Here is a 20,985-nt window from a genome sequence, read left to right as displayed (position 1 = left end):
AGGATAACAGCGTTCACCTGTTCAGAGTATAATATTACTGTAGGATATACTGTTTGTATCACACTATGTCTGTCCAATTAATTCAAAGGCATAGTGCAATGCCTGCAGACACATGGGTCCATTGTGATGAAATGAGCTTTATTTCATTTGTAGCAAATGTGCAGCATTATAATGTTGTCCTGAGGGTTAGCTCAATATAATCTTAAATGCTTATGGCATTTAGCAACCACAATTTTAAACCGAGCAATACAAACACATACGAAAAGTCATTAGATTTGCAAGGGAAAATTAATAAAGTTACAACTTTCAAAGATTACACTTTCACTGGAGTTTGTTAATTTGACTGTTGCTAAATTATTTGCTGGAATTCCTACGTGTAATAAAAAGAAAGGTGAATAATACAGAATCATGCAGTTTGAGGCTACAACCGGTGTTGTCTCCTTAGCTCTGTTGTCCATGCAGGAGGATGACGCTGATGACGTGTTGAAGCTGTGTGATGGTGACAAAATCAACAATTCTTGACAACCTACATGCTTACCTCTCCTATCATGTGTGTTGAAAGAAAAGATGTGCAGCGTCTCATTCAGTCCTCACTCTATTTAGAGCTGTGCCTTCATGTTATGCTGTATTGGAGCATGATATTGATGTTGGCGATATACGTCCCCTATCAAACAACAAAAAGGGAGATAATGGAGTACGAGGTGGCTTACTTACTTGAAAATGGCCTAGCCAAACCCAGTCATAGCTCCTGGAGTTCTCCTTGCCGGTTGATGCCCAGTAACTGCAAAGGTCAATGCCATTGTGTCTTACCCTGTTCCCTCCACTAGATGTGAACTTCGGCGGTTCCTAGGATTGGCTGGGTATTATCTATTATCTTCATTTTTCTGTGGTGGTAGCCCCTCTCACTCAGCTCAAGTCAACATTTTGCATGGACCAGTGACGACCGACATGAATTTGACTTCACTAAGCCCCTTCAAGATCAAGGTGGATGCAAGTGCTGCTTCAAGATGGACCAGATACCCTCAGCCATCCAGTCTCCTACTACTCAGTTACACTTAAGCGCCATCTACTTAAAGGAAAAGTTCGGAATTTTGGACATAGGTCCTCATTTCCAACTTACCCGAGGTGATATAGGTCGGTGGAGACCGTTTTCAGCACAATTGGTTCAGTCCTTATATTTGCACAAGTCACCGTTGCTAACTGGTGTTGAGCTAGCGCACGTCAACGGTAACATCCAGCCTGTCACTAAAAACAGCTTTAACTGCTCCGCAGAACACCCGAGACAAATGTATTATAACGTCGGACTATCGATGTACATGTCAGTGTTGGTAGAATAATTTAAAAAATGTTTTTAACGCTGCTACGAGTACTAGCTGTCACGACTGTAGGGCGCTTAGGTTTATGTTTTATCATTGAAAATGCAAGGTTGGTTTAATTTCTAAAATTATTCTACCAACACTGACATGTACATCGATAGTCCGACGTTATAATACATTTGTCTCGGGTGTTCTGCGGAGCAGTTAAAGCTGTTTTTAGTGACAGGCTGGATGTTACCGTTGACGTGCGCTAGCTCAACACCAGCTTAGCAACGGTGACTTGTGCAACTATAAGGACTGGACCAATTGTGCTGAAAACGGTCTCCACCGACCTATATCACCTCGGGTAAGTTGGAAATGAGGTCCTATGTCCAAAATTCCGAACTTTTCCTTTAATTATTCCACCATTGAGAAGGAAACCTTAGCTATGCTCCTTGCCCTGCAGCATTTTTAGTTCATGTATTTTCCAGTGCAGCTGCTGTGGTGGTATTCACCGACCACAACCCCTCGGTGTTCCTTAGGATCAGTGTGAGACTGATGCGCTGGGCTTTACTGGTTCAAGAGTATAACCTGGATATCACACACAAGAACGGTGTTGACAATATTATTGCTGATACTTTGTCCTGAGTGTAATTTTCATTAATTTGACAGTTTTGTATTTAGTGTATGAATCTAAAACTTCTGGGGGACTATGTTTACTCTTATGGGAGAGCAGTCGATCCCCTTTTGGGTTTCAGGCCTGCCACACCCCTCCTGCTTGATCACTCACACCTGATAATCATCTCCTAATCAGTGGACTAGCATATTAACCCTCAGCGCGTGCTATTTTGGCCATGGGCTGTATGCTGGACTGGTGTGTCGTCTGTGGGAATCTGGGAATCTGGGAATCTGGGAATCTGGGATGCTGGTTTTCTTTTTTTCTTTTTTTCTTTTTTAATTCAGTGTGGTTGTCTGCTGATGACTAGCTAAGTGTTATGCTGTGCTAATAGATGACACTTGTTTCCTCTTTAAATGTTTACCCAATAATTCAACATGCTGGCTAAATACCTCTATTGTACATGAATCACTTTTAATGATTTATTATGCTAATTAAGATACCATCACAATACATCACAAAACATGTAATTCTTCCCTAAAATTTGCCAATTCACACCAGAAAACTGGCCTAATTCACATACAATACATAAGTGACTATTTAAGCCCTTTTGAAACCCATAAACCTTAAAGAAGGGGAGACTCAGACAAAGATAAGCAGATTTTTTTGATCATGATTTTCAAGCTTTGTGACGAATGGGATTTTGTGCATGCAATGCAGAGCAGTGGGAATAGGATGCACGCTTTTTTAATGCAGAGGTTCCAACACAAATGTAGATGGTCAACTCCTCATTCAGGTACTTTGAAATAAAAGTATGCAAATTACTTATTTAAATTAGCATTCTATTTTGGTTTTGTTAGTAAGTGTTCGGTTTTAGCTCATTTTAGCTGATCGAGTATTCCAGTATTATCACACAGTCACATACTGTCTGCTCCTCCATGGTGATGTAATCATATAATAAATTATCAAGAGAGGGTGCTGTTGCACTGCAGAGAGAGCACAAACCACATGCACCACCGCAAACGGCAAATCAAAGATCTCCAATACCATTACTGTTCATAATAAATGTCAACCGGCATTAAGAATGCCAAGGACAAATACTTGAGATAATAACCCTGCATAATTATTGAGACGCGATGATGAAATGTTGGGAAATTGGGTGTTAAGGCGTCTCCTTCTCTTACTTTCAAATGAGTGTCTTGCTGAGTTTTAAGGGAAGCATGGAGCCTACGAGGAAGATGAGTCCCGACTTAAAAGATGATTTGTCAAGTTTTAAAGGGATTTTGGCATCACAAAAGTTTGAACAATCTCTTATAATAGTGTGACAAATGTAGACAGATTGTTCTATTTTTGAGCTCTGCTCTATGCCTTTAAAAAGAAAAGAAATGTAGGAGTGAGGGAGCAGCCCTCCCTCCTATTTTATTCTCTTCTTTTGAGCGTGACAGTGAACACAGATGGAAAGTGATGAGAGAAAGATGTAAGAGCACATCGCAAGTTGCAAACACTGTAATATATTGATTGTTGGTTCTGAAGTTATACCATATGAGGTGCTTTCTTATCAAATACATAATACATAAAGACTGAAAGTTTACATAAATTCCAAATCATTCCTTTGGGTTTCACTGAATGATAACGCTGCATAAATGTTTGCTGTCAAAATACAGTCTCACAACATCAGTGCTTGGGGAAAAAAAATAGATTTGGATGGTTTATTTGTCAAAACATTGAGTTCTCAGAGATAATTAAAAAAAATTCAGCTTGGGAGGAATCATCTTTACCACAGGGACAATAGACAAAATGGATCCCCCTACAAGTGCCACAACAAGCTGTCAACTTGGAATGAGATTGTCTCGTCAAGCCTACTTAAATAAGCCTGTTAACGCGGCACTTTTGACATCTTGCAGCGAGGTGCCATGTCAGGCGGAAAGTTGCGTCTTCTCTTCCTAGGTGACGGTAATGTCACAATGCAACATTTTTTTTTATTTTAATCTTTTTTCAAGAGACTGAATTCCGACAGTGACAAAGATTTAACATATCACACGGGCAGCGGGACATTAACCACAGAGACGTGTGTTCCTGTTTGACTAACAATTCAGGTGAGTCTGAAAAATCACCTGCTCGAAGAAAATACACAAGCTACGGTGTTTCTGTGACGCCGGCAGTGATAAAGTAGTTAGCTGCGCTTTCATGAGTCCAGTACTGATACAAAGAATGACAGTTGCTTTTCTCGTCTGATCAAAGGCTGCAGACAAGTGCTGGGGAATCACCCCCCCCCCCCCCCCCCAAACCCTGTCTCTATCTAATGATAGTTGAATACATTGTCATCTCATTATCTTTGAAGAGGGGAAAGATCCCTCCCGTATGAGTGGGCACTGTGTCTCTTGCCATCAGACAGGCCCTAAGATTGGTGAAGCGCATTCTCGTCTCATTATGTTGAGTGAGAGATATCAGACACATCCCATCTGCCTTACGCCTTCCACACACATGCCGCCATGCTTGAACCATGCAAGCTGGTGCAGAAACACTGCGAGCAGTTTATCTGTAATTCTATAACCCGGCTATGAAACTTGTAAGCAGATCCGGACAATGGTATTAACTAAATCCCTTAGATATCACTGGCAGTATTAAGAGAATACAGAGAGGCAGGGCAGTTTTTTCCTCACAGTGATAACCATCAAAAAGCCCCCGAATCTTTAGACATGTGTCTAGTCTGTATCTCATATCATCATTAATATTGTAGCATATGTCTTAATGATTTTAAACTACTACACAAAACCAATTCCCCCCCGGCAACTGGCTGCAAGGCTGTTTTTCTTCTGGTTCCCTCACAAATAAAAACGAGAACAAAATTTGCAGTCCCTCCCAATTTTCCAATTTGCAAACCCTCTCCAGGGTAAAGAAACAGCAGAGATAAGGGAAAAAGAAAAAAAGAAAAAAGAAAAGCTGAAAGCATTACACAATCACACAATCTGATGCAATGGTCACCGTAAATTGCAACCTCAAAAAAAATGATCCTGAATGAATATGATTAGCTTTTTGTGGCTTATATATGCTTTTTAATGAACTTTTTCCAATTTAGGCATACAGTGCAATTATATTCCGAATAGTTCTAGTACTTATGTGATTGTTATAATAAGAACGAATAGTGTGTGAAGCCAAAAAGCCAACAATAGCTTGTGACAGAAATGCCAAATTGGTCCTAGTTTCCCTTGACTGGCTCTAACAGATGTCATGGGCCGATTGCCAAAACATCTTATCGTGGACACAGTACAGTGAAACCACAACACTGATCTACATGATGGATGTCAGATCAAAATGAATCCAGCCATGGTTTTTACCAGCTTTGAATTCATGCATGGGGAAGCCTGTCAGGGGCGAGAGATGATGTGGACACTGGCTCTCACTGTTTGTCAAGATTTTACATCCCTCCCCCCTCGCTACTCGTTTGAAGCTAGTCATCTGTTGTCTAGCAGCTTGCTGCCAATACGCCTGAGAATCTAGATTCAATATTTGTGGACTTCTTACAGGGATGCATGCAATTAGACTGTTTTGTGGGTGTAAAGCATCCCTTTGCATACACCACACAATCTATCATTTTAATGGGCCTCAACTTTCCCAGGGAACACGCTAATTTGGTAACAATACTTGTCGTTTTCTTATTTTACACGTCTAATACTGACAGCGAGCTAGTGACCCATCAACGGCACGTTTTTTTTTTTCACAGCAATTTTGCCACTTTGGAAAACTGGGTGGAAAAAAAGCATAGAAGTATAGAACTAAAAACACAGTTTTGAAAGTTCAGCATCAAATGATGCGTTGACGTCAAATGGGATAATGAGCGGGGTATAAAAACCGGAAGATCACATACGACCCAAATTCTGCAAATGAGATATGTTTGTTTTCTGACTAATGCAGCCGCAATGATAAAGTTGCTCTTGTCCAACTCACTTTCTAAACAATTGCGGCATCCATAATTCAGGGAGCATCATGTCCACTTGAATAACACAAGCTCCCGCTCCCCTGAAGGACACACACCATATATATTTTACTGCCTCTTTTTTCAGATAAATCTTTGCAATGGGAGTATGAAAAAAAAAAATCCATCGTTGCTTGTGTGCCACTATTGTGTCTGCTACGCCTCTTACCCCGTATGATCTTTCTCTCGGCACATTACTGCTGCCCCTGCAATGCCCGCTTACGAATTGCCTCCAGAGCTAAATCACTTTCTTTGTCAGACACGACTGCCTTTCTTTCCCGGACCCATTGCTTACTGCTATTGTTAGTGAAGATGAACAGCCCACGACAATTAAAGGTGTGGACCATTACTTCTGCTGTGGGGAAGGTTAGGCTTCATGCTTTACAGCCTGAGGGAGAGCACCGCCATATCTACATTTTTCATCCAGAGCCATAATGGAGAGCCTTGGAATGGATGAAGAGTCAAGAAATGTCCATCGCTCTGTATGCAACGGGGTCAGGTTTTTACAGCCATGTCAGAGGTCTGAAGGTTGCAGGTTGAACATATTTTGGAAACATGGTGAAAGTGGGTTAGAGATTTAAAGTCTACTGCAAATACAAGAAAACACATACTGAAAGGAAGAGGAATGCTGCAAGTCCAACACAATGGAAATATCCAGAAACTGATGAATGTCTACTTCTTGTAGACGGTGTTCAAATTTAACTTAAGTAAAACAAATGTATTTCAGATTTAAATTTAGCTTTATGCCAATGCTCAAATTTATTGGTTTTAACTGTTACCTTTCTTTATTTTGTAACTGTGTTAAGGCTTTCAAAGTGGATGCACATTGAGTGAGCGCTGCAGCGATGATATGGACAGTGTTGCTGACTGTTGTCACATGTAAAAGGAATACAAAAATATCTGCTACGGTAATTCAATACAGCATATGTCGTGTTGACATGCTCAAATCTAACCCTGTAAAATGCTGTGTTCGGTGAGAAACTGAATACATAAAGTTTCCTGATCATTGGAATTGTGTGTTTTGTGTAAATAATAATAAAGTGTATACCGTCGGTTTAGTGGCAGTTCTTCTGTCTAAAGGCAGCTTTGACAGAGCAGAACCGAGTTACAAAAGTAAAGTAACACATAATGTATTTACTATTTAATTTAGCTGTTGAGTAATGAGTTAAGTCATACTTTTCAATGACAAATGTATCATAAGCAATTGATCAAATGTCTCAAGTTATTCACAAAACTGTGGTTGTAAATGTCCTTTTTTAAATGAATTAATGTTCTATCGCTTAATCCATCAACCTTTTACAAATTAGTTGATTAATATAAATGATTGATTTTCCTTCCAAAAAACAAGTTCAACATTTCTTTAAGTTAATTTATCCAAGGCCAAAACATTAAAAAAATGTGTCAATGTGAAATATTGATGCCGACACATTTTCAGCCTGAGAGCCCAATTATACTTTGTTCATGCTTTCTGTATTTGCAGTCTCTCTTTTCATGCACGCGTTATTGTCAAACTAATGTGAGGTCATTACAGTGAAAATTGGTTAATTCAATACGCCTAGCTATCGTTTATAATACATATTGATTTCTATGTGTTTATTCTGTCTATGTTCAGCTTTTTTATGAAATTGTCAGGACTACACACAGAAAAACAGAACAAGCGAAAAAATATATCTCTATTATACTTTTTGCTTTTGCATAATATCAAAAGAAGATGAAACGTGAATATTAAAAATAATGCAATGTACTCACTGGTCACTGAAGCGTCAAACTAACAAATTGTATTGTGCTCAATACAAGAAAGAAAGGTTATCTGCTTTGCTGCTTTAGCTCAGAGATGGTAACTGATTTATTTTCAGGGAGATATCATAACTGCAACAACACCGAGTTAACTTTGCATTTATATTTACAACTGTTTGACTCATTGACACACTGACTGACGGGTCGCTTGTTTGGCTTCTAATGAACAGTATCTTGTGTCAAGTCATCATTTTCATAAAATGTATTCAGTAGTTTAGTGGATCTTCTTCTGGGGTTGTCTTTGGTATAAGCATGTTGTTGTTTTATCCAAGGCTTTCAACAGACTTTCAACAGACTCTGCTTTAGATGCGTGCTGTATAAGTTTAAAAGCTAGTGCTATTTTTTTCTGTGGCCACAATGTAATTGTGTTACACAATCCTTTCCTGTTTACAGTACAGTACAAATCGAAAAAAGGAAGATATATTACTTCCTGTGCAGCAAAGAATCTCCCCCAAGTTCGGACTAATATCAGTGAATAGAGTAACAAAAAGGAATTCCATTCATGTGAAGACGTAACAGATTACTGTAATCTTAAATTCACTTTTAAATCGTTTATATATATCTTCCAGTAATATGGTCTGAAGAAGGATTAGGTCAAACCTACTTTAAAGCACTGAAAACAATACAGTGGCTAACAATATACGTGCACACGGATGAAATGACAGTTTTGGAAACGCATCAAGGAAATGCAAGTTCTAAAGAAATAACAATGCGCAAGTAAAATGGTGTGATATTGCAAAACCGAACACTTCTGCTCCAGTATTTCAGCTGTAGGCAATAGTCTGTGACTACCTACAGATGGGATCTGAGCTGAGGCACACCAGGGTTGTTTTAATCAACTTTTAGAACATTTTGTTTCTTGCTTAACCCCAGGCAATGAGCATCACACAGGCAAAACCCACACGGCAGCCATATTGCCAGGAGGATTGCCCACGGTGGACAAAAGCTGAACCTTTCTTATCCCTCTATAGCCTGGAATCTGTATCTCATAGCATATGCATGCAGATAACGACTTCAAAAGATTAATTCTCATCTTACTACACATCTTTTTTGCAGGAAAATCTCTTGTATTCTGAGTAGTCTAAGTCTTTTGTTACATAGCCTTTGGCTTGATAAAGAACTTGCACGATACCTCTGTTTGACGAACAGAGGGGTTACATTTTTGAGGTTGAATCTGTATTTTGTTAGAATAGTATGAAATACTAAAATATACAAGCTATGAAGGCTTTGGGTGTATTAAATCCAAGATAGTGACCTTTTAAATAGCAGGTTTGTACACCTGATCCAAACACAACTTTGTTTTTCTCCTGTCTGCACCTGTGCTTGCTTCTAAAGGTGTTAAATTCCAAATTCTGAGCATATCTATTATCCAGGGAAAGCCTCCACACAGTTCTTAGTGTGGCAACAGCTGAGTTGGCAGCTAGCAGCTGAAGCCGCTAACAGCATAAATAGTGCAAACAACACAAACATTGCTGATAGAGCGAACAGTGTAACCTGAGGCCACAACGGAGGGTGGGTGTTACGGTTCCACGGAGGCGCTGTGGGTTAGGACGGTGTCATCAGCGGTAAATGCCGTATGAGTACAGTGCAGAGCAGCGGCTATTAGCTAGCCAGTGGGACACACACACACTGGGACTCACATGGACGTGCAGCCAGAAAGCTTAGAAACAAAGAAGCTTGGATTACAACGCACACAGAGGGAATGTGACTTCATTCTCTCTTTAGGACGCCATTCCTTAAGCCTAAAAACCTGGATCGGGCACTACATGTTAGTCAATGCATCAATCCGATATCACATTATTATATTATTTATCAGCTTATTTATGCTCAAAGGTGTCAAAATTACAGACATTCTATACTTAAAGGAGTCATCACCTGGAAATCGCAATTTCTCTTGTTAAAACATGCATATCTGTGTTTGACCTCAGTTGAAACTTGCCTGAAAGGCTGGAGTTTGAAAGTGGCGCCGTTTTTTCGCTTCTGCTCTTTTTCCGAACAGGAATAGCACACAAGGGTGTGCATTCCTAAAGCACGAGATTTTGATTCTGCGCCTTCGGTGACGTCACCGTGGCGGCTACTTGCATAAGCCCACCCCTCTTTCACCACCCAACCCCGCCCCGTCCGCTACCTGAAATCGCCGAAGCGCCGCCATTATGTTTTGGAGTCTGCATGCAGGCAAGCCCCCCCGGCTCTGTCCTTCCTGCGGCGAATCAACGCGCGCCTCATTACATATTATACAATGCACATCCGGACCAGTCAAAACCTCGCGCGTAATCTCGCGTGATAAAATCGCGGTACGAAAAAGGGTCAGAACAAGCTCAATGTTTGATTAAAATTGTTTTGTTTTTTTCTAATAAGTTTTACGAATTGATCCAAAGCGATCCAAGGGGGGCTGGATACGTATAAAACCAGGTGATGACTCCTTTAAGGAGAATACTTGTGTTCAAAAAGACTTTGGAAAAAGTACATTCAACTGATTCAACTACTTTACTCAAGTAAAAGAGAAAGTATAGCCTCATGTGCTCAAAGTATCACCTTGAAAGACAAAAATGTATTCAAAGTATTAAGTAAAAAGTGTATATATATATATATATATATATATATATATATTTTTTTTTTTTTTTCTTGTCTCACACTGTAGTGATAGCTACGTGTCCTTCACAGCATAGGAAACAATAAATAAAGACCAGGCTTCCCATTATGGCTCAGGTTTTCCAACATAATTGCCAGCCGGATGCAACACTATGAAAGGTGCTGCCTCTTTAAGTCTCCTGTGTGGCATGTTAAGCAATGGTAATCTGCCGCAGTGCAGACAATAAATTCCACTGCATAACTAAGCGTCGCCATGACATCGTACCTGGATAGAATATGATATAGGCAGATGAAGGGATAGATGTATGGAGGCCATGGTCCTTGCAGAATAAATGTGTCCCCGATGTTCTGACAACTAGTCACAGTGTCATCACTTGTCCATGCGCTATATTAAAGGGGGGGGGGGGCATTAATTATTTCCCCTAGCTTAGTGCTGGTTTGGTCAGCATGCGATTCATCTGTTCAGTGCAACAATGCAGCTCAATGCTTTGACAAATCTGAAGGCTTGGGCTGTCTTCCCAGTTCCCAAAAGCTTAATAGTGTGCCATGTGGAATGATGTAATGCTAAAACACTGCAAAACTTGAGTACTCACCAGCTTTAGCGAGGGCAGGGGAAAGGGGGAGAGACAGCCTGGAGAGAGAGGGAGAGAGACAGAGAGACAGAAGGAGACTCAAAGGGCCTGATTACTGCATATCATCTAGAATACAACTTGTACCACACAAATCTCCAGTGAGATCCCCATACTGTTGGAGTATGATAACAGAAATGAAAGCTAGTTTGTGTTGGGGCTCTCAACGCCGCCGCCGCCACTGCCTCCGCCGCCGCTGCCTCCGCCTCGCAGTGTTGAGGAAAGTGATCTTTGAATGTTCACTGCATGACTTAGACAGCAATTCTGCGGTTATTTGACAAACTAAAAGCCATTTCAGGCTGTCATAAGCAAAATTATTTGGAACACCCTGTAGCAAGGACCTATAATCCCCAACAAAGAAATGTTATTATTCACAACAGTGTGAAAAGAGACACCAAAGCTGCCCTCCACCAGTGTGGGTTTGGCTACGGGGTTTTGATATTGTTATTTTTTTTCCCTCAATTTTTCAGTGAAAGATATTAGACTAGCTTTCTTCCACTACTTTTAACTACAGAAGATTAAAGGGTGGTACTCCATAGCAAGCACAGTGACACTTGATAAAAAGCTCTTTGCATAGATATTGCTTCTTACATAAACGAAAAGCCAGTCAATGCAAGTATTGTGTGTGACAACATGCTGTTATTGCTCAATTGTTTCAATCCATTTCTATGATGTCTTCCATAGAAGTGAATACCAAACCACCCGCATGTAGCACTAATTGTTCAGATTGTTTACAGGCTACACTGCATGAATACAACATTGAATCCACCTTTGGGGGCAAACAGTAAACATGAGCTGTTAAACCATAATGAGTAACTGATGAGCAAACTAAATGTCATTGCTTACAACTTCAACTTTTGTTGAAATTGAGGCCACATTTACATCGGGTTAATGCATTTCTATAAACACTGGTGAGGTATTATAAAAATAACAATTTTGTTCCAAGAATTTCATGCAATCCACCTCACTGTGGCATTTAAATTACATGAAATGAAAATCTAATGCGATTATTTTTTTTATCTACCACTGCAGTATGCCTATGTGAGCATATTTTAGTCTCATCTCACACTGAGCAAAAATATAAAGAAGAAATACATCAGATGTTGATCAAAGAATTCCAGAGATTAATAGCTGTAAGTCGAGTTTTTTTATTATTATTATTATTACATTTCCAACCAAATTACATTATATCATTAGGCAAAAATAATTGTAGTTAGTATTTTGAATCATGATTATGAAAAAAAAAAAACATTAGATCTTAGGTATAATGAGGTCTGATTCTTAAAGGGTCTCATAAGAGTAGTTTCCTAATGGTGAGTCTTTATTATTGCATGCTGCAGAAATCAATTACAGTTTTATAGAGAATCTTGATCCCTTTACGGGGAATTCAGCAAGGAACACTTTGCATTTTTACAGGCCTCCATTCAGCAAAGAATCTGGTGACAGGATCAAAGTGTTACAAAGCCAAATGCTTACTGGTACAAGTATATTATTATTATTATTATTATTATGAAAACCAACTCTATAATGACTGTATCCAATAACCATCCAACAGTGCACATTGAAAACTTTTTTGTGGCTTTTTAGTGACTGTATGGAAAAAAAAAAAAACGTGCTATCCTAACATTCATGGTCGATTTTCCATTTCAATTCAGATCCCAGACCAATTTGTTGCCACCCGTAGAAACACGCTCTTTACTATGCATGGCGTTCTAATACCCTTAGCTCTTTTTGGACAAAAGGCAGAGCAGAGAGCCAGGGGCATTTCATTTCATGCTCTGCCACCCCAACCCCAGATGTTCACCTCGAAAACATCTCCACTGATACAGGTAGAAGCTTAATGGCCTGCAAATTGCCCCGAGCTCAGGTAATGAAATGCAACCTCTGTATAATTTTAATTGAGAACTCTGGATGGAAATCAAATGATAATGTGCTCCATGCATGGAAAGTTTTCAAGTAATGGTGAAATGTGTGTCTGGGATATAAGTGCAGCTTGGGCTAAGGTAAATGGCTTTTTCCTTGTGAGCCCCACTCCATTTTAATTGTGGATCACATGGCGTAATAAACGGGTTGGTCATGACTTAGCATCTGGTAAATGAAGCAGAGGATGTACACACCTCTGAATGCACAATGGTGCTCCATATTTACAATTCAATCTGACAGGGTGCCTATTAGAAGCCATAAAGCTGCTCAACTGTTAGATAAGATACCCGCAATAACCCACCTCCCCCTCCTCACCCACCTCTCTCTCTCTCTCTCTCTCTCTCTCTCACTCACTCACTCACTCTCTCTCACACATACACACACACACACACACACACACAATTCCTGCACTTAACTGTTCAGTCATTGTGTCTTTATTACCTTTCTCTATGTTGGATTTTGCAGGTATCTGTTGTACATGATAAAGACCTGCAGGGAGCAGTGCCCTTACATGTAATCTCCTGTTCTTTTTTTCAACACAGGTTACACAGCAACCCAAACAACTAACTGTTGCCTAGAATGAGAAAATGTTAGAAACTAGAACGTTGTTGGCGTCAGTGCTTCTTTGAAAGTGAGTGTGTAAGATTACTTTTAGCAAAACCAGCATTAGTTACTGTCATCATCACAGTCAGTGAGCTCGTGCAATCATCTGCATTTTGGCCTGTTGTCTCTGGAAATTGCTCTGCAGTTTTCAGTGAGTCTGATTAAGACATTTTGCATATTATTATGATGGAAGGCATGTTGGGACAAGAAGAAAGCTTTTTAGCGACAAAACATCCCTTACTATATTTAATTCAACCAAAGACTCCCTGGGTGTTCTTGAATAACGAGCATGTTGGACTGTTACTGTTATTTAAAACTGCATGAATCATTTTTTAATATTAAAATTTTAATTTGGCCGCTTGACTCAACACTAAAATTTAACTTGAAGTTGAAATGGCAAATTGTCTCTTCACACATCCAGATAGCAGCATTAGTATTCATTTGGAATCATGTTTCAGACGACCTGTTCGATATAAGCTTTTGTCTTTGTTTTGGTCTCCACCGACCACTGAGGGAAATATTTTGATTTTTAGCTGCTAAATGCTTCATATGTTCACCAGCTAGTCAATAGTTCCTGCTGGAGATGTAGCGTACTGTGAGTTTATCAGAGCTTTTTCCCTGAAAAACGACTGTTGAAAACAGGGATGATGGTAGTGTAAACAACCAAAACATTTTTTTTACCGAAAGCAGATCGGGATGAGATGCTGTGGGCTCACTGCAATGAGGGATACACTTCAGGACAAACCAGATGTGAAACTGGCAACCCCCACCATTGCGAGAAATAGCATATGAACCGCAACTTCAGCGGTAATGACCAGATCAAAAAAAAAATGACGATGCTGAGATACAGCTCAAGTATTTGAAATAGTAGAGAGGCTTGTGAGCAGTTCACCAAAAAGCAATTTATATACAGCAAATAATGTCTTTTTGACTGTGTCATTTTGGCATGAGGGGCAGAAGTGCAACCAAACTGGAGTGCTGGTATCATCAGCTGTCTCACCATTCCCAGATGTTCACAAGAGTTAATAGCATGCTCTCTCTCCCTCTCTCTCCCCCACCCACCTTTCCCAGTCTCCAGGGTGAGGGCCACTCTTTAAGTATGTTGCACATGTACACAAACATACAGGCAGCCATAGACACGTACACTCAGAGTATAGATGGACCATATTCCAAAGCCTTCTGACAGACAGCAGGTGATGGCGCCAAGGCCAGCTGCTCCTGCCCCACCTCTGCTCAGCTGTCCGAGCCCAGAGCAGCCTTTGAACAGCCTATTACCCCAACACAGCACCAGGGGAAAGCAATCAGCTCCAGAGGAACACCGCTCTCACACCAGATGGTGTGGGAGATGAATCGAGCCATTATATTAGTGCTGGATAATTCCTCAGATGAAGCTAATTAAAAAGAAAAATAAGTGCTGTCCTCCCTCTTCTTACCTCCTTTGCAATCTGAATGGAAACTCCTTCTTTTCCTGTAAAAAAAAAAGAGAGCAATAGGCATTTTTTTCCCTCCGATTCAATCCTCCAAACATCAAGAAATGCGAAGTTTCTTTATCACATCTACGAGACAGCTCACGTTTGAAAAGCACCTGTTCTTAATAAAAAAAATAATTGACAGCACAATCTGATGCTTCCCTTTTCAGACAATAATGGATGCTGCTGACAAAGGAGACACACTTTACAGACTGGAACCTGTGTATTTTAATTAAAACTGAATGAGATCATAATCTGATGAGATCATCAGCTCATGATTGTTTTTTCCCCCCAATATGTTTATAATGTGTTGGGATTTAACACTTTAACTGTATGAGCAGTTAGATTATTTGGAAATGGTTGTATGAAGATATTAAGCACATCAGAAAACATGAAATTCATTTGAAAGGGGCAGCCTCTGAACATTACATATTTTACTATAACAAAGATGTTTGGTATTCATACTGAATGTTGAGCAGTAAAGCAATCATTAAAACACAAAATAGAGGCATAGCATTTTCTTCCATGCATCTTCTTTGTTCCTTAAGTTGACATGGCCAGCTGTGAAATGAACTGCGTCTCTGCTATTGTTTGCCGTCACACCTTGAAAAATGTGGCTGAAAAAGTAAGTCAAAGAGCTGTGTAGATACGCTACCCCATTGGCTTAAGCCCAAGCAGACAGAGACAGGCGACACCAGAATGTGAATCTCAGTTAGCTTTAAAGGATTTAGGTAAACTCTGAAACAGTGCTTATTGCTCTCTTATCCACTTTTGTGTTAATGAAAAGCATGTCCTGAATCTGTCAAGGGAGATTAGGTGAATATCATTACTATTGTCCTTTTGCCAATGTAGATTCAGTGTATTCGCAGGGATTATAGTCCAACACATCCCAACGTGCGTTACCTCTCTCTGCCAAGGATACTTAAAAAAAAGAAGGTTGAGCCGATGATAAGAACAAGAAATCACGCGTCACACACACACACACACACACACAGGTCAAAACAGACTGAATCAAACTTTGAGGTGGATTCTTTTGGGTTTTCTTGTAACCACATCAATGACATCTATCCCCCCTCATGATAAAATACTGAACTTCAGATGGAAGACAGGACTTCTTCATCTCCAAAACTGAAGTTTGTGTAATGAAACAACTTGCATTTATTCTTTTCACAAATATTATCACGACATGCAAAAAATAGTAATCCAAAGACGATCAATTCAAAGTAGACATAATATGTATGTATGTATACATTAAATACAAATGCCAATATCAATATACAATCTAATCGTAATTGAAGATAAATCGCTGATATTGTCTTGCAAGGGGGATCCAATCAGGTCTGTAATCATAGGCAAGGTAACAGACTTCTAAAATAAATGTCTTATATTCTTATCTTTTTCATACTTAAATCCATAAAAGATATTTTTTCCTCAAAGCAAACAGCATCAAGAGTCAACGTTATTTATAAAGAACAACAGAAACTTTCAGATTTCCTCCCGGTGGTCAAGCATCACGTCTATAATTATATAATATAGTGTGTGTTGAACTCCGTCTTTCAGCTCCTCGGGAAGTTCTTCTCTAGCTCTCAGTGGCCCAATGTCACCAAAAAGACTTCCTGTATTGATGTTTCCTATAAATGTAACAAAACTCCATATCAAGGCAAAATTCTTCGAATTGAGAACTACGCTGTGTTGGAACTTAACTTGGGCACAGTATCAGAAATATTTAAATCATCATCATCTCTATCTCCTGCCCCATAGCTTTTGAAATCAGAGGTAAAAAGCACTTGGCCTTAATTCCAAGAAAATGGACAGGTTCACCTGCCAGTGCTTGGAGATAGCTTGAGGGCTTTTTCATGACAAATTGAAGCAACTGAATTATATTTGAATTATATATTTAAATTAAAAAACTAATTAAATCAACTATAGCTTCCTACTTTACATTTACACAAAAAACCCACAAGGATTAAATCCGTCTAAAGTCTAAATTTTGGCCACATTTTTTGACTAAATTGAACTTCCTTCTCAGCAGCAGTGAATTATGGCACGATGAGTTCAGTTCAGAGAAAAGAATCCCAGTTATCAAAGGTCATACTGCTTAGTTGAACATTTCCACTGCAGTCAGTGCAATGTTTAGAGTTGAGAGCAATGTTCTGCGCACATGTGCAGCATTTTAAAAGACTCAACAAAAAAAAAAATCCGGCTGAGGATGTCAGCCCGAAATAGAAAAAAGTTGAACACATCGAGAAAATGCAAAGCAGCCAATTATGTAGTCTGTGTAAGTTGGTGTTAGTCGCAAATACATCACAGACATGCCAGTAGCTGTCTGTGAACTGCTACACCACATACACTTTATTTTAAAGAACATGTGCAGTGGTCAGCAATGGAAAGGATTCAGCAGAAGAGTTAACTTCATGGCAGTTATTGAAATCCTACATGATTCTGCAAAGTTTCAAACTGAAATGTATTAATGTTCACTTAAGAATGTTAAACTGAATAAAGTCGTCTGCTCCTACTTTTTTACATTACTGACAGAGGAGCTATAGCCTCCTCTTACACGTTCATCACCGGCACTTTTAGTGTAAATGCAGCACAGAGCTTAGAGGGAATTTAAGTGTATAAATGTTTCCATCTTCATTATGCAATTTGTTTTAAGCCAAAAATAAATTCAGGAGAAAATCGTTCCATGTGAATGTGTCAAAATATAATTCTAATACTACCAGGGGCACCACCTGCATGTGTCACGATAAGTTTTGCTACTTCAAACTTAGCTCGGAGCTTTGAGGAGGACTGAAGGCACAAATGACATTGTCAGTGCCAGGGGTTACAGGCTATCCCTGAAGCTAAGATGGACTTAAAAATGCATAGAGTATCGATCCTTACCGGCGCAAAGTAAAATAGCACACATAAAAGGTAATATTGATGTATACAGTACTCAAAGCATAATGTTTGAGATAGAAGTTCAGGGGACCACTTATTGTAGGTCGAAGAGGAGGTCTGCTCAGGTCTTAGATATTACTCATGCGATGTTCAAGTCCCTCTAACCTTCTTGCAGAATGGCGGAACAGAGGAAAAAGGAAGAAAGTTGAGAAAGTGTCAGGGCAAGATCGAGCAATATTAGAGTGGCTTTATATAACAACAAAATGGGCGGGGGTGATAAGCTTTTCTAAATATGCTCAGATTAGCTGTTTGCAAAAATTCAAATTGTGTTATTGAGATTTGTTTTTCTTTGATGTTCCATCAAGATGTTCATTTGCTTCTCTCTATACAACAGTAATTCCAGGCCAGTGCTCAGCCGTGTTTAACAATAACAGCTAATCATGCAAATGGCATGAAGAGTGCCACTTTTTCTCTCTTTCACAGGTGACACTCTGTGCCCGCACATAAACACCGTGAAATTTCCATACCGTCGCCGTTAACCGCAATTCCATCATGCAGGAGCCGTCGCTGTGAGTGGTATACAATCAGTTGCAACCGTAATCCATAAGAGAGCCGTGCACTTGTCCGAGATGTACTTGCTATTTCTTGCACGCAGTTGCTGAGCGAAGTGAATTGGAATACTGTTTGTATTTCTTTTCTCCATTTATCGTCTTATCACCATCTGGATCCTGCGTGATTTGAAATGGTTTTTCTTTTCTTGCATCGTACCACACAAGATGACAAGTTATGGACTCTTTTTCGATCAAGTATTTGAGGCAGAGTCACGGCACATGTTGTGCTCTTTAATAACGGTGTAATTACATAAACCCAACAGCTAAATCGCAACACTTTGGCCTTGAGCCGTCGCACGAGCAATCATATAATGATAAATTAAAAACCAAAATAGTATATGCAAAACAGATATGAACATAGTGTAAATGTAACCTTGAAATGCTAATATTTTGCCAGTCTCAAGAGTTTCCCCTGACAGACACAGAGAAGAATAGTTTGATGTTTATGTAAATCATATCTTGCTGACAGATGTAATGCTGTCTTTGGAAGTGCAAACAAAGAAAAAAACAGCGAAGGGGAAAGTAAGCACTGAAGAGTGTGTCTATTGTTTCGACAGCTTGTGTCCCCAGCATCTGGCATCAAGCAGGAACAGCGTGTCAAGATTAATGAAATGTTGCTTTTATTGATCTGCACTGTGCAGTATATAAATATATACTTCTTTAGAAATTGCAGGCTCTTATATGGTATCCAGCAGTGAGTGCATGTTCAGTTTACAAAGTTTCTAAAGTTCTTCTGGCTGCAAACTCCAAAGACAAGGTCTCAGCCATACTGTACGGCAATTTAAAAACAAATGTTCAGTGCATGGTTTAAAAGGAATAGATAATCTTAATGTCTGCCTTGCTATATTCCAGGGCTTTAAATTCCAATCAATGAAGTGAAATTAAAGACCATGTGAATGAGTTTCGGCGCGTGTCGACTGAGCGGACTTGTTAGCGGGAGCAGGGCCGCTGTGACAAGAGCATGGCAGAGACTGCTCCCTCACTCTCCTCTCCCCATTTAATTTTCCAATCCACTTCCTCCACATAGTTAGGAGAAGTGAGTTTTGTTCTGGTTTGATACACCATCTAATGAGAGCTACTAAGAGCCTGTTGAAATCATCCCCTAATAACACATTCTGAAGGCTTCGAACGAAGAATATTTTTTTCCCCCATCTCTCCATTCAGGGCTTAATATATTCTCTCACTCACCTCTGTTCCATTTCCCATCCTCCACTTTCATTAACTGTATTTCAGGGGTAGGAAAAAAGATTTTCAACAATCATTACACTTTGATTTAATATGATTTTAACAACCATTGCATTTCGGTTTTACAGTATGCGGTCAGTGGCTGGGGATACACTCCTAAAAAAAAAAAAACCCTCGAAAACAGCACAAAATAAAAAACGATGAGCAGGCATTGGGGTTTTCTATGCAGAGATTTACAGATATAAATGTTGATGCAAGCATACATTCTTATCTCAAGAAGGCCATAGGCATTAGCAGGTAACCTTGATTTGATGCAAAATTGGTCACACATCTACCATGAAAATGTGTTAAGATCTTGTTTATCGGCATTTGGTGCTTTTGACAACTAATTCATTATTCAACACCAGACATAAACAGATGGCCTGACTGAATATTATATGTCAGCATAACGTGTCTACTGTTAATCCATTCTACTTGCTTGAAACCCCAACTGCAACAAGAACAAGTGACCTGACCTGTGCTGCTGTATGCAGTCTTTGGTTAAAATGTTATTTGTTCCAAAGATAAAGCGCCCTCCCCTCTACTTCCTTGGGCTGTGGGTATTAGTTACAGCTCAAACATTGGTTGGTATTCCGCTTTGAATCCTGGAATTGTGTCGGCACCTTGACGTTTGATTGGATCTGTGCAAATGCATGTATATGCAAATTTGCCAGATATCGCTTCTTGCTCGGGGTGAAATAGGAAACAGTGGCTGCATTCTGACGAGCCTCCTGCCTGGACTTTCCCTCTTTCTCTCCTCAGACAGCAGCATTTGGTGATCTATAAATTCCCAGTAAATCTCAAAGCCTGGGTGCCTTCCCTGACATTTCCACGCTCCCACATAGCATATTTTTAAGAAGGTAAAATCCATAATCTGTGTCAATGGTATCACACGGTGTATTTGCAGGGGGCCCCCGTATGCACTAAACTGGCCAAGGATGCAGTGCAGAGGCTCAGAGGAGGTGCAAAAAAAAATGTTTGTTCTTACCTCTGTTGTCATACTCGTGCCTCAGGGCCTAAACCAGGGTTACTCATGCCTCTGCAGAGACAATCCAATATTCTGCACACTATTCTGCAAGGATTAAATGTAACCGCATTTATAGAAATGACGGAATTATCAGCAAAGTGATCCAAGATAGAGCAATTGCTGATGCTAGAGAGTAATAACATTATGATATAGTCGATGATATATATAGTAATATTTTGTGCGTGGAGGCACACTGAATGTTTTGACTTAAGGCAAATCCATACCCAGCTTTTAAAATCACTCTATTGCATTTCTTCATCTTCATCGCCTCTAACTCAAAGAATAGAACATGACTAAGGGATAACGGCTTACATCTTGATATTGTTAGTGAACCGATACGGCA

The sequence above is a fragment of the Eutrigla gurnardus genome (genome assembly GCF_963514095.1).
Source record: "Eutrigla gurnardus genome assembly, chromosome: 5".
Classification (NCBI taxonomy): domain Eukaryota; kingdom Metazoa; phylum Chordata; class Actinopteri; order Perciformes; family Triglidae; genus Eutrigla; species Eutrigla gurnardus.
This window is presented reverse-complemented; position numbering follows the sequence as displayed.